Source organism: Triticum dicoccoides, chromosome 5A (genome assembly GCF_002162155.2).
Source record: "Triticum dicoccoides isolate Atlit2015 ecotype Zavitan chromosome 5A, WEW_v2.0, whole genome shotgun sequence".
NCBI classification, from domain to species: domain Eukaryota; kingdom Viridiplantae; phylum Streptophyta; class Magnoliopsida; order Poales; family Poaceae; genus Triticum; species Triticum dicoccoides.
The window spans coordinates 153152187-153167204 of NC_041388.1; positions in this window are offsets into that span (position 1 = coordinate 153152187).

Genomic DNA, 15018 nt, shown 5'->3' on the forward strand with positions numbered 1-15018 from the left:
TCCGGACGAAGATGCGCACATCATCCCGGAAACGCACTTGGAGCCAGAGAACCTCCGCAGAAGGCTTATTGCCACAACGAGGAGTCTGAAGAAGCAGAAGCAAAGGCTTAAGGCCGCACAAAATACGCTCAACAGCAGGTGGAACAAAGTGCTCGACAACGAAGAAAAGTACGATGGGAGTTACCACACAAAGAGCTATCCAAAGCGCAAGCTACTACCTGAATTCGATGATGAGGCCTTAGAGCCCACACAGCCAAAAAATGGAACGACCAACCGGCCGGATCCACCACCTTGTGACCGTGATAGAGCGGCTAACAAACTCACACATAAGTCAACACACGATCTACGTGAGGACTTGTGCCAAAAGTCTGGTACGACCAAATCCATCTATGGATCTAGGAAGAACGCTCCGGCACAAAATCAAAACCGAATACTACAACCTTCCGAACGCCATGGCACATCCCAATACAGGGGTGCTGCACACCCCCTATGTTTCAACGATGAGGTGCTGGAACACAAATTCCCAGAAAGATTCAAACCAGTGAACATAGAGGCGTACGACGGGACCACAGACCCTGGGGTCTGGATTAAGGACTTTATCCTCCATATCCATATGGCTCGCGGAGACGATATCCATGCCATCAAATACTTGCCCCTCAAGCTTAAAGGACCAGCTCGGCACTGGCTGAAAAGCCTCCCCGAAAACTCAATTGGAAGTTGGGAGGAGCTCGAGGACGCTTTTCGAGCTAATTTTCAAGGGACCAATGTCCGACCTCTGGATGCAGACGATTTAAGCCATATAATTCAACAGCCCGGAGAGTCCACCCGAAACCTTTGGAACAGGTTTCTCACTAAGAAGAACCAAATCATCGACTGTCCGGACGCCGAAGCCTTAGCAGCTTTCAAACACAGCATCCGAGACGAATGGCTTGCTAGACACCTCGGCCAAGAAAAACCAAGAACAATGGTAGCCCTAACAAGCCTCATGACCCGCTTTTGCGCGGGCAAAGATAGCTGGTTAGCCCGTAGTAGCACCAGCGGCCCAAGCACATCCGAAGTCAGGGATGGCAATGGAAAACCACAATGCAATAAAAACAAGCGTCGAAATAAAGAAGATAGCCCAGATAATACGGTGGTCAACGCCGGATTCAGGGGCTCTCGACCAGGTCAGCGGAAAAAGCCTTTCAAAGGCAGCAGAGACAAACCGTCTAGCCTAAACAAGATTCTTGACAAACTATGTCAGATTCATGGCACCCCCGATAAACCTGCAAATCACACCCGCAGAGAATGTTGGGTCTTCAAGCAGGCCGGTAAGCTAAACGCCGAACACAAGGGGGGGGGGACACCAAGCAAAGACGAGGACGAACCTCGCAAGCAAAGCACCGGATGACCGAAAAAATTCCCACCAGAGGTCAAAATAGTAAACATGATCCATGTGACGAAGAGGAGTAGCAAATATGCACTCCGAGACACACGCGCCATAGAGCCTGTCACCCCTAGGTTCAACCCCTGGTTGGCCTGCCCGATCACTTTTGATCGCGGGGATCACGAGACAAGCATCCGGCACGAAGGATTGGCTGCCTTGGTGTTAGACCCAATAATAAACGGATACCATCTCACACGAGTCCTCGTGGACGGCGGTAGCGGTCTAAATCTGATATATTAGGACACAGTCCGCAAAATGGGGATAGACCCGACACAAATAAGCCACAGTAATACTACCTTCAAGGGAGTAATACCAGGCCAAGAGGCCTGCTGTACAGGCTCTCTATTGCTAGAGGTTGTATTCGGTTCTCCCGATAACTTCCGAAGCAAAAGGCTAACTTTCTACATCGCTCCATTCCGAAGTGGCTATCAAGCACTACTCGGAAGAATGGCTTTCGCTCGTTTTAATGTAATGCTGCATTACGCTTATCTCAAGCTTAAGATGCCCGGTCCACGTGGCACCATCACAGCTAGCGGAAATACTGAACGTTTTCTATGCACGGAAGAGTGTGCGGCGGCTTTAACAGCCAAGCACTAGACGGCCTCACCAACCAGAAAAAATGACAGGTCGTCAAGACCACAGGCACGGTTAGACGAGTCTGGTGCACCATTACATATACATGAGATTGGTTTGATGATCAAACCCTCCCAGACAGTACCAGGGGCTTCCCGCGTGTAATCAGGGCTAGTCCGCCTCAACTTGACTTATCTTGAATTTTAATAGTTTATTGATAATAACCAATTTTTTGGCACGACAACTTTCACCTAAGTTCTTCTCTTTTACATATGACAATCGTGCTACACTCGTCCAGGACACGGCACAATGGAGACACAGGCGCAGACATGCAGCAGGGACCCGCTCAAAGGTTTCTTTTCAGATTAAGACCCTGCGTAAACCTTTTTTACTGTCTCTTGTTGTTCACATCCTCCGGGTACTCAATACAACCGAGAAGGATGCTGACGTTATTGGCATGTGGCCACGTCAGGATATTGCACGTACCTGGACACTCGGGGTTTATTATTAAGGGCATCGTTCAGCCCGGCATATGTTATAAAGACCGAATACCTTAGGGAGTGTTCGGCATCGCGAGTTTGGCCTTATATGCATCAGCTCCGAATCATGTCTTTGGTCAAATGTTGGGTTTGCCCGGCTCCCACGTTTTGGTACCTTACGTTCCGCTATATCGGCTAAGGTAGCACTGGGAGAACTACTGCGATTGTGCCCTGGTTCATCCGGATGAGCACCTCAGTAGAGAAAGACGAAAACTGACTGTCATGATAAAGCGCGAGACTGGTCAACCACTCGATGACTTAACGGAATCTTCGGGATTCCTCCACATTAACGAAGGGCCATTTCTCGGTCATGTATGTACGTGCCTCGTATTCGGACGAGCGCAGAAGTACCAGGGGCTATATAGTAGCCCCACCGTCAAACTCCTATGGCTAAGTGAAAGTGTTAAAGCAATATAGTCTGATTGCCTTGTTCGCTGCGCTACCACCTCCTTAATGGACCAAGATGTTGGATCAAGTGTGAATATGCATTTTTTGCGAACACCCCCGCATTATATGCGTGGGGGCGGAAGCCGACGACTGCAAACTTTTAGGTTATATACATATATACATAAACGGCTGCACATGAGGCATCATAATACTTTTAGGCAAAAGTATAAACATAGCCTTGATAACTCCATAAAACATTATTTTTACAATGGGAGTACATGTCACTAGAACATAATATTCTTCGAGCACTGAGCCTCTATCGAACGAGCGCCTTGAAGAACTTCTTCAAAGTAGTGCTCGGCAGCCACTCGGCCCACGACCGAACCCTATGTTGCAACAGTGGTGGCCTCCATCTCCGCCCAGTATGTCTTGATACGGGCAAAGGCCATCCGCGCACCCTCTATGCATGCCGACCTCTTCATAGCATCGATGTGCGGCACAACACCAAGGAATTGTTGTACTAAACTAAAGTAACTATTCGGCCTTGGCCCTCCCAGCCACAGATGATCCACAACAGACCTCATGGCAAGTCCGGACAACCTATGGAGCTCAGCCCACTCGGCCATTCGCTCATTCAACAGCAGTGGACGCACTTGAGCATGGAACTGTGACCAGAACAGCTTTTCCACTTCGCGATATTTTTGATCCTTGAAGTACTCGGCCGCATCAGCAGCACTTGCCGCCAAATCCACGTAGGCATCCACAGAACTCCATAGTTGATCAAGAGGAGCATACTTCGGATCTCCGAACTTAGTCCACAACAAGAAGGGCTTCCCAGCCACGATATCTGTAGCTTGACGCAGCTCCTCCTTCGCTGCTCTGATTTTGGAACATGCTTCCTTGGCTGCTACCATGGCCTTGTCTAGGTCCGTCACCCTCACTAGGCTTTCTTTCTCAAGAAGCTTGTAATGGTCAGCGGCATCTTTTAACTCAACGGCCATCTTTTAACTCAACGGCCATCTTGGCTATTCTTTCCATGCTCTGGCCATGCGCGGCCTGTTCGACCCTCAGTTCTTCGACCGCCTTTAGAGCGGCCGCATCGCTATTCCTTGCTTGTTCCTTGGCTCGGGCAAGCTCCACCCGAAGGGTCTCCACGATGGCAGCTCCATCTACAGTCACAACATATTAAAGATACTGGCATCATGCTCCTCTCACTATATGTTGATCACCGGAGAAATCACTTACCCTGTGCCTCGTCAAGCCGCTTGTTGACAAGCACGATGTCGGCATCTGCCGCATCAAGTTGCCGCTTTAGCTCGGCAAACCCATCAGTCCGGCTAGCCACCGGAGCTTCAGCCACCTGCACATAAAGGCGATCTGGTTATTACCTGGGACTATGATCCTCTGTTTGCCGCCGTTTTCAACGACAACCGGAGTCTCAGGGGCTACTATCTGCATAGGGCACAGCTAATGTGCGCGGTACTGTCAAAAACATACACTATTTCACGTACCTCAAAGCCTTTCAGCAGACTCATAAAATCTTCATGCAATCCACTTTTAGCGGATGAAATCCTTTCAATTACCCTACCCATTAGCGTATGATGCGCTTCTGAGATGGCCGCTTGCTCCAGAAGATCCTTCAATGCGTCCTACCGCACACTGTATGGTTCTGGACTCTTTCGGTTGCTCTCTTTAGGAGCCGAATACTAAGGACTCCGGGTAGCCAAAGGATTACCCTCTGGTCTTGGCAGATCAGAAGAGACCCTCCGCGACGACACTTCAGGGTCGCCCGCCTCATGAGGCGGGGTGGTATGGGGAGGTGTTTCACTCTCCATCATCTCCGAAAGAAGATCCCCCAAAGACGAACTCTATTGAGTAGGGCTACGATCCGAACTACAAGATATAAGCTTCGGTTATTTTCTTCGGGAGTAAGGTAGGACACTTTCACTATTAAAGTACTTTTTGATTACTTACAGCTCGGTAGCGGGCTGATCCCCTTGCGGACATTGTGCGGCAAGAATACCCTCTGAAGCAGGACCCTCTGGCGAGGATTTATTCCCCCGTTTGGAAGCCTTTGTTTCCGGATCTTCAGAGGCGGTCCTCTTCCTTCCTCGGGGAGAGGGAATGTCAGATTCTTCTCCCTGGTTATCCTCCTTCGCGGAGGTGCTAATTCCCCCGCTTGCGGCCTCTTTATTCCCCCCTTCATCTTCCTTTGAGGGCACCTGATAAGGCGCCGGCTCGAGCATTCTGTCCAGTACTGGATTGGCCAAGCCTTCAGGAAGGGGGGCCAAACACCTGATCATCATTGCCTTTGTTATCCAGTCCTAGTCAAAGAGCGACTTTTCAGAATGATGTCATGATAAATAAAAGGACAGCGTGTTCGGCCATAGGATTACTTACTTGGGTATCAGGGCGATTGCAGCTCAGACCCGCATCCTCGGTGGTATCCGGACACTCTATTTGGGGTCCGAAGAACAATTTGGACATCTCCTCGAGCGTCATGCCGAGGAAGTGCTGGATAGTTCGTGGTCCTTTTGGGTTGAATTCCGACATACGGAGGGGTCGATGTTTGCAAGGATGGACTAGACGAACTAGCATAACCTGCATTACCATAACCAGGCTAAAATCTCTCTCAAAGAGATCTCAGATGCGGCTCTGCAATATCGGCACATCATTTGCTGGACCCCAGCTTAGGCCCCTGCTGATCCATGACGTCAGTTGTGGTGGGGGGCCCGAGCGAAAGGCAGGGGCGGCTACCCACTTGGTACTTCGGGGAGCTGTGATGTAAAACCACTCCCGTTGCCACAAGATGGACACCTCTGGGATGGAACCCTCTAGCCATGGAGCATCAACACTTTTGCTTACCATGGCACCTCCGCACTCTATGTGTCGCCCCTCGATCATCTTCGGCTTCACATTGAAGGTCTTGAGCCGCAGGACGAAGTGAGGGGTAATGCAGAGGAAGGCCTCACATACAACGATAAACGACGAGATGCGAAGGAGGGAATCCGGGGCCAGATCATGGAAATCTAGGCCATAATAGAACATGAGCCCCCTAACAAAGGGATCCAGAGCGAGGCCTAGTCCTCGGAGGAAGTGAGAAATGAACACAACACTCTCATTGGGTTCGGGAGTGGGGATGACCTGCCCTCGGGCGGGCAGCCTGTGCGAAATTTCGGCAGTCAGATATCTGGCCTCTCTCAGCTTCTTGATGTCCTCCTCTGTGACAGGGGAAGGCATTCACCGACCTTGGAGGTTGGATCCGGACATGGCTGAAGGTACGAAGCGCCTGACCTGAGCCTGGGGTGTTGGAACTCGAGGCGGGGGACGGTTTCGATTGAGCACGAGAGGAAAAGGGACAGGTCTTGGCTTCTTTATAAAGAGGGTGAATATCAAGCGTCCTCCTCGCGGCCGTTTTGGACTCGCCTAAAATTGAGGAATCATGCCAACGAGCACGAGTGGGTTACCCACGTCTGTATTGATGAGAATCCCGTAATAAGGGGGACACGATCTCTGCTTCGACAAGACGTGTCAAGAAAACCGCCTCGCAATATGTGCAATGCTGGCTGGGAAAAACGGTTCGGATGTGGACCGGGTCATGACATGACGTCGTGCTGTCAAAACACGTCAGCATATTAGATTTGTGGAAATATTATTCTCTCTACGGTGGTATGTGAAAATTGTTTTACAGAGCCGGACACTATCCTTGTGTTCAAAATCTTCCATGAAGTATTCGGAGGAGGAACCCGCCTTGCAATGCCAAAGACAAAACTGCGTGCTGGACTCATCATCATTGAAGCCTGGTCCAGGGGCTACTGAGGGAGTCCTGGATTAGGGGGTCTCCGGACAGCCGGACTATATCCTTTGGCCGGACTGTTGGACTATGAAGATACAAGATTGAAGACTTCGTCCCGTATCCAGATGGGACTCTCCGGACAGCCGGACTATATCCTTTGGCCGGACTGTTGTACTTTTCGCTTGTGTAGTCCCCAAGGGCCGGTTTACCTTTCCAAGGTAAACCAGTTCTTTAACCAATGCTTCAATTTGAACAGATGTACATTAGCCCCCAAGTGTCAAGCATAATGCTTGCATTGTACTTGGGACTTGCAAAAATTTCTGGTAATAGAGCAAATAGGCATTAGGCCCCAAGTACAAAGTGCATAACTTGTTATGTGCTTGGTACTTTAAATATACATAACCCATTGATGATATATCTTGTCTTTGTAGGCCGAGCTGAGTAAGAAGGATGCTCAAACCGCCGACCTTCGGGAGAACATTAAATCTCAGCAAGTGGAGGCGTCCAAAGCCAAGGAAGAACTGACTAATGCTTTAGCAGCCATGAAGAAGCCGAAGGAAAGCTTTAAGAAGGAGCGTGCAGATTGGGACACAGAGAAGGCCGCTTTAGCAAAGAAGGCCGAAGACATAGAAGCAGCCTTGAAACCGGTGGTTGAGGAACTCACCGGTTTAAAGCAGCAAATAAACGCTATGACTTCTGTTGTGTTTGGTAAGCATCCTTATCTGACGTTTTTTCAGGTCACCTTATCCTTATCAGCTGCCAGTTTATTGATGCTTGCAATGTCACAGGGACCCGCATTACCCATCTAGGCTCTGATATGCGGATGAAGCTGAAGGCTGCCTATACATTGATAGAGCAACTATATTTCGCATCCCAACGGGCTATCTGCGTTGCTGCTTACAACAGGCCTCCTCCAACTTTGATAAAAGAAACCATCGAGAAGCTGTCAATGCTGCCCGCCCGGTTGGATGAACTGAAGAAATCAGCTGCAAGGTTAGGCGCTGTTACCGCGCTAATCTGGGCAAAGACATGGATTCCAGATATTGAACCGGCAGAAATTGGCCAAGGCTACCCCAACGTAAAGGAAGACAGTTCAGAATTCAACAATGATGATCTCCGAAGACTCACAAGGGAAATGCAACCCATAGGGAGAAAATTGGCGGATGAAATGGATCTATCTCATTATCAGCCGGTTTATGATGTTGATCGGAAAAGATATCCCGCGCCGATACATGATGTAGAGGATCTTGTTCCACCAATTCGTAAGCACACTTATGCCCCTGACATTGATCCTTCCCCCCTTGTAAGTGAAGAAGTCGTATTCCAAGCTTTAACCGGAATCGATTGGACAGCAATTGATTTCCAGCCATTGGGTAGAGAGGAGGAGGATGCACCTACTCAAGATGATCCGCAATCGTCAAGTCGTCCTGATGATGAATCCTGAATCGGAGAGCCGCTTTAGCCCGTCATAGCCTACCATTTCTTGCTGAAACATTTTATCCTGTGTGGGCTGAAAAAACGCCTTGTAATAGGCTAGTTCAAACACTTTGTCTGTTATGCCATCGAGCATACCTATGTTGCTGGATATTGATAACTCGCCATGCTTTTGGGATTGTTATTTATATTCATAATCCGCAGTGGTTGTATGTTAACTTGCTCCTGCATACAAGAGATTGAAAAAAGGGTCCTGGCGGTTTATCACTGGACGCGTCATGATGCCCAAAAAATAGAACCTGGATGTAGGACCAAGGCTGTTTACAAGATAGAAAAATACTTGTTACCTTGTTCTTTTCGCCCATGGCTGTGTAAAAAAGAGGTGATAACACCAAGCTGGAGTGTAGATGACTCCTTGCAAGTTTGCCGATTTACGATAAAACCATACCGAGTTATGATAAACACCGGTTTAACCATATAATACTGGTGACTAGTAGTCAAAACCAGACCGGAACAGAAAAAGGCGGATTATAGCTGATCATGTACTAACAATTTAGCATTGTAAGCCAGTCCGGGTTTTAATAAATGCCGGTTTATCAGAAAATACTTATAAATATAAAAAAAGAACAACTTTGCAAAAAACACAAGAAGAATATGCAAGGCTTTTCATGGGCTGCCAGGCCACTGAGTTAAACCATTTTTCAAAGCCTTTTAAGATGGACCTCATTCTTTAACCAATCATCATTTTAACTTTGACAAGTTCAGGGTCTATGAGATTGACTTGTCAAACGTTCGATTGGTCATACCAGGTTTACCTAGATGGAGTGGCTTACTTAAAGAGGCAGGATAACCCGGGGTTTTAGGTGAATACACCTGGCTTCCAAGCCTGGCTTGATAGCCTATTGCAAAGGTGTAGACTCTTTGTTCTTTGAGAAGCAAAGAGCCCGTAAGCAACATTTGAGCTATGCTCAGCGGGTGCCTATGTTTGAGTTGTGCTGGTGCAACACTCTCTTTGGCCCCCACATAATTTCCTTTTTGGCTTTAAGCCCATCAAGAGGTGTAGCTACGGTGCAAATACAACCAAGCCCCCTAGTGATTTCCCTTTGGCTTTAAGCCGACCAAGAGGTGTAGCTAAGGTGCAGATATGACCAAGCCCCCTAGTGATTTCCTTTTATATGTGTGGCTTGATAAGCTGGATCAACAGAACTCCGCTTTGTAAACAGAAGCCCCCATGAAAACACATGATGTAAAACAAACAGAGACCCCGCTTTAGATGAGGCTCCAGTTTTTTATATTGACTATAATATATATATCGTCATAAGTATGTACATAAAAAGAGCCTATGGCTCAAGTATAGTAAGGCCGAAGATGAGCTGTATTCCACGGCTGCTGGGTCTCCTCCTCTGATTTACGTGAGTCTTTGTGCTCTCGAACATCGATAAGGTAGTATGATCCATTGTGCAAATTTTTGCTGACCACAAAAGGCCCTTCCCAAGGCGGGGATAACTTGTGCGTATTAGTCTGATCCTGGATAAGCCGGAGCACCAGATTGCCTTCTTAAAAAGTCCTGGTTTTAACCCGGCGGCTGTGATAACGTCGCAGATCTTGTTGGTAAATCGCTGAACATGCTGCTGCAAGATCATGCTCCTCATCTAACAGGTCCAGTGAGTCCCGACGTGCTTTCTCATTATCAGCTTTAACGTTAGCCGCCATGCGGGGCGAGTCATGACGTATGTCACTAGGGAGAACTGCTTCTGCTCCGTAAACCATGAAGAAAGGCGTGTAACCCGTAGATCTGTTTGGTGTGGTGTTGATGCTCCATAGCACGGAAGGTAACTCCTCCACCCAAGAACCCGGCGTCCGCTGTAAAGGAACCATAAGCCGGGGCTTGATACCTCTCAAAATTTCTTGATTGGCTCTTTCTGCCTGACCATTAGATTGGGGGTGAGCTACTGATGATACGTCAAGCCGGATGTGCTCTCGTTGACAAAATTCCTCCATAGCACCCTTGGACAGATTAGTACCATTATCAGTGATAATGCTGTGTGGAAAACCAAACCGGAATATCACCTTTTTGATGAGTTGAACCGCCGTGGCTGCATCACACTTACTGACTGGCTCTACCTCTACCCACTTGGTAAACTTATCAACTGCTACCAATAAGTGAGTCTTCTTATCCTTGGACCTCTTAAAAGGTCCAACCATATCGAGCCCTCAAGTTGCAAACAGCCAAGTTATTGGAATCATTCTTAACTCTTAGGACGGAACATGTGCACGGCATGCAAACTTTTGACAACCATCACACCTCTTTACCAAATCCTCAGCATCAGCATGAGCCGTCAACCAATAGAAGCCGTGACGAAAATCCTTAGCCACCAAGGATATTGAACCGGCATGGTGACCACAATCTCCCTCGTGGATCTCACGCAAGATCTCACAACCTTCTTGAGGGGAGACACAACGTTGAAATGCTCCTGTGATGCTACAATGATGTAGCTCCCCATTGAGAATGGTCATTGACTTGGATCGTCGGATTATCTGCCGGGCCAAGATTTCGTCGTCTGGCAACTTGCCCGGGTTCATGTATGCCAGATACGGGACCGTCCAATCAGGAATAACATTAAGAGCCGCCACCAATTGAGCCTCTGGGTCAGGCACATCCAAATCCTCCTCTGTAGGTATCTTCACTTACGGATTATGCAGTACATCGAGGAAGGTATTGGGTGGCATCGGTTTACGTTGAGAGCCTAAGCGACTTAAAGCGTCTGCTGCTTCATTCTTCCGCCGGTCTATGTGGTGCACTTGATAACCCTTGAAGTGACCAGACACTTCATCCACCTCTCATCTATATGCTACCATAAGTGGATCCTTGGAATCCCAAGTGCCAGATACCTGCTAAACCACCAGGTCCGAGTCACCAAAGCACTTAACCCGGCTTAAGTTCATTTCCTTAGCCATCCGAAGACCATGGAGCAAAGCCTCATACTCAGCTGCATTGTTAGTACAAGGGAACATTAAACGGAGAACATAACAAAACTAATCACCTCGTTGGGAAGTTAATATGACTCCAGCCCCCGAGCCCTCCAATTGCCTAGACCCATCAAAGTGAATAGTCCAATAAGTGTTGTCTGGCTTTTCCTCCGGTGACTGTGACTCTGTCCGATCATTGATGAAGTCTACAAGTGCTTGGGATTTGATTGCTGTGCGAGATGTATATTTGAGCCCGTGAGGTCCAAGCTCAATAGCCCACTTAGAAATCTGGCCAGTTGCTTCTCTGTTTTGGATGATATCTTCCAGTGGAGCTGAACTAACCACTATGATAGGATGTCCTTGAAAATAATGCTTGAGCTTTCGGCTTGCCATAAAAACTCCATACAACAATTTCTGCCAATGTGGGTATCTCCATACAACAATTTCTGCCAATGTGGGTATCTCTGTTTGGACTCTATAAGCACCTCACTGATATAATAAACCGTCCATTGAACCGGATACTCTTTCCCATCTTCCTTGCGCTCCACAACAATAGCCACACTAACAGCTCGGGCATTAGCAGCCACATGTAGCAATAAAGGCTCCTTATCAACCGGAGCTGCAAGGACAGGTGGCTCGGCTAACTGTCTTTTCAGATCTGCAAGTGCTTCGTCCGCAGCATCACTCCAGGAGAAGTGATCTGTTTTCTTTAACATCTGATACAAAGGGATAGCCTTCTTTCCAAGGCGACTGATAAACCGGCTTAAGGCTGCAATCCAGCCCGCCAGACGTTGAACATCGTTAATGCACGCCGGTTTAGCCAGAGACGTGATAGCTGTGATCTTCTCCGGGTTAGCTTCAATCCCTCTGTTAGATACCAGAAAACCCAAAAGCTTGCCAGTCGGTACACCAAAGACATATTTGGCCGGATTAAGCATCATCTTATAAACCCGGAGGTTATCAAAAGTTTCCCTCAAGTCACCTATGAATGTCTCCTCCTTTCTGGATTTCACCACAATATCATCCACATATGCATGTACGTTGCGTCCAATCTGTTTATGTAGACAATTCTGAACACAGCGCTGATAAGTTGCCAGGGCACTCTTGAGCCCGAAAGGCATAGATACATAGCAGAAGGCTCCAAAGGGAGTTATGAAGGATGTCTTCTCCTGGTCCTTAACTGCCATTTTGATCTGATGATAACCAGAATAAGCATCCAAAAAACACAAACGGTCACAACCTGCCGTAGCATCAATAATCTGATCAATACGAGGGAGAGCAAAGGGATCAGCTGGACATGCATTGTTCAAGTCTGTGTAATCCACACACATACGCCAAGTGCCGTTTTTCTTAAGTGCCAGCACCGGATTAGCTAGCCACTCAGGGTGAAAGACCTCCACGATAAACCTTGCTGCCAAAAGCCGGGCTACCTCCTCACCGATAGCCTTACGCCTTTCTTCATTGAAGCGGCAAAGAAATTGCTTGAACGGTTTAAAGTTAGGATCTATATTAAGGGTGTGCTCAGCGAGTTCCCTCGGTACACCTAGCATGTTAGAAGGCTTCCATGCAAAGATGTCCCGGTTCTCACGGATGAACTCGATGGGCGCGTCTTCCTATTTCGTATAAGTTAGCGCTGATACTGAACTGCATGGATGAATCGCCAGGAACAAAGTCAACCAGTTTAGTCTCTTCAGCCGATTTAAACTTCACTGCCGGATCATGCTCAGTAGTTTGCTTTTTCAAAGAAGTCATATCTGCTGGATCAACATTGTCTTTGTAAAATTTCAGCTCCTCCGTAGCACAAACCGACTCAGCATAAGCTGCATCCCCTTCTTCACATTCCAAAGCAATCTTTCGGCTTCCATGTACCGTGATGGTCCCCTTATGACCCGGCATCTTAAGTTGCAGATGAACATAACAAGGCCTGGCCATGAACTTAGCATAAGACGGCCATCCGAACAGGGCATGACATGGACTCTTGATTTTCACCACTTCAAAAGTCAACACCTCTGATCTTGAATCATGATCGTCTCCGAAAGCAACTTCCAGAGCTATCTTACCAACTGGGTATGCCGATTTACCAGGAACTACCCCGTGAAACACAGTTCGACGTTTAAGATTCTTATATGTTAACTCCATGCGACGAAAGGTTTCATAGTAAAGGATATTGATACTGCTTCCTCCATCCATAAGCACCTTGGCAAATTTGTACCCCCCAACCTGGGGTGCCACCACTAAAGCTAGATGACCCGGATTGTCAACTCGGGGTGGATGATCCTCTCGGCTCCACAGGATGGGTTGCTCAGACCAGCGCAGATAACGAGGTACCGCCAGTTCAACAGAGTTAACAACCCTTTTATGAAGCTTCTGATCGTGCTTACATAGGCTAGTGGTGAAGACATGATACTATCCACTATTCAACTATTTTGGATTGCTCTAATAACTGGATTGGTGCTGCTGTTGATTCCCCTGATGGTTGTAACCTCCCTGGTTGCCCTGGCTGTTCTGATTGCCATGTCCGGTTTGGTTGCCCTGGAACCCTGAACCGGAACTACCACCACCATAACCCGGCCCATGGAAACCGCCTCCTGAACCGCCGGGCGGTCCATTGTCATATTGAAAAAGATTTGAATTTTTGTACTCCCGCATAATGAAGCAATCTTTACAAAGATGCGTAGCGGGTCTCTCCTTTCATCCGTGCTTTGGACAAGGCTGATTTAACATGCATTCTAGGTTGGGGCCTGACCCTCCACCCCGGTGGGGCGGTTTACCCTTATGCCACTGACCGTTATCCTGTGCATTGGTGTTAGCCACAAAGTCCAAGCTATTGTCTACCTTGAGTTTACCATTGTTCCCATGACCTGTCGGATTATGTTGCTGCCCCTTGGCGTTGCTGCTCTTCTTTCCCTTCCCTGTCTTGTCATCCTTAGACTCGGGGTCCTTGGTACTATCAGAGTCGGCATACTTCACCAGAGCCTCCATGAGTGTTCCCATGTCATTACAATGGCGTTTAAGCCATCCCAATTTCAGCTTCAAAGGTGCAAACCCGCAATTGCCCTCCAATGTTAAAACGGTTGTGTCAGCGTTGATGCGGTCCGATGAATGCAAAATCTCCGAAACCGGATGCACCCAGTGGGTCGTTGATTCTCCTTCTTCCTGGACACAGGCAACTAAATCCACGATGGACATGGGCTATTTGCACGTATCTTTGAAGTTCTGCATAAACCGGGCCCTTAACTTGGCCCATGATCCAATAGAGTTGGCTAGCAGATTTTTTAGCCACGTACGAGCTGTTCCCTCCAACATCATGGTAAAGTACTTGGCACACGCCGCTTCGTCCACATCCAGCATCTCCATTGCCATCTCATAACTCTCCACCCATGACTCAGGGGATAAATCGGCGGTGTAATTCAGCACCTTATGCAGGCCCTTAAAGTTCTTGGGTAACCGTATGTTGCGCAGCGCTGGAACAACACATGGCACTCCCAAAGAACTAGAAGTAACCCCTGGTTCCACCGATGTTGTTGGACGAACCAGAGTGAACTGACGAACCGGAGCCTCGTGTTGCGCTGCTAACTCAGCTTCCTGACGTGCCCTAGCGCGATCCACTACATCCTGGGAATTGCCACCGCCACCCGCCGAGTTATTGCCACGGGGTGGATTATGATTCCTCGCACGGCTGGATACGGCCGACTCATCGATGTGCCTGCTGTAGCTCCGGCTTGGGCGGGGAGTGGAATGAATCCTTTCGCGGCTATATGAATAGGCCTGCTGCTGAGTCAAAGCCGTCTGTAGGAGGTCCCTAGCCCGTCGTGTCTCAACTGCTACGGGGGACTCGCCATTAATTGGGAGAGCTGCCAATCGTGAAGCAGCCGCAACGACATTATCCAATG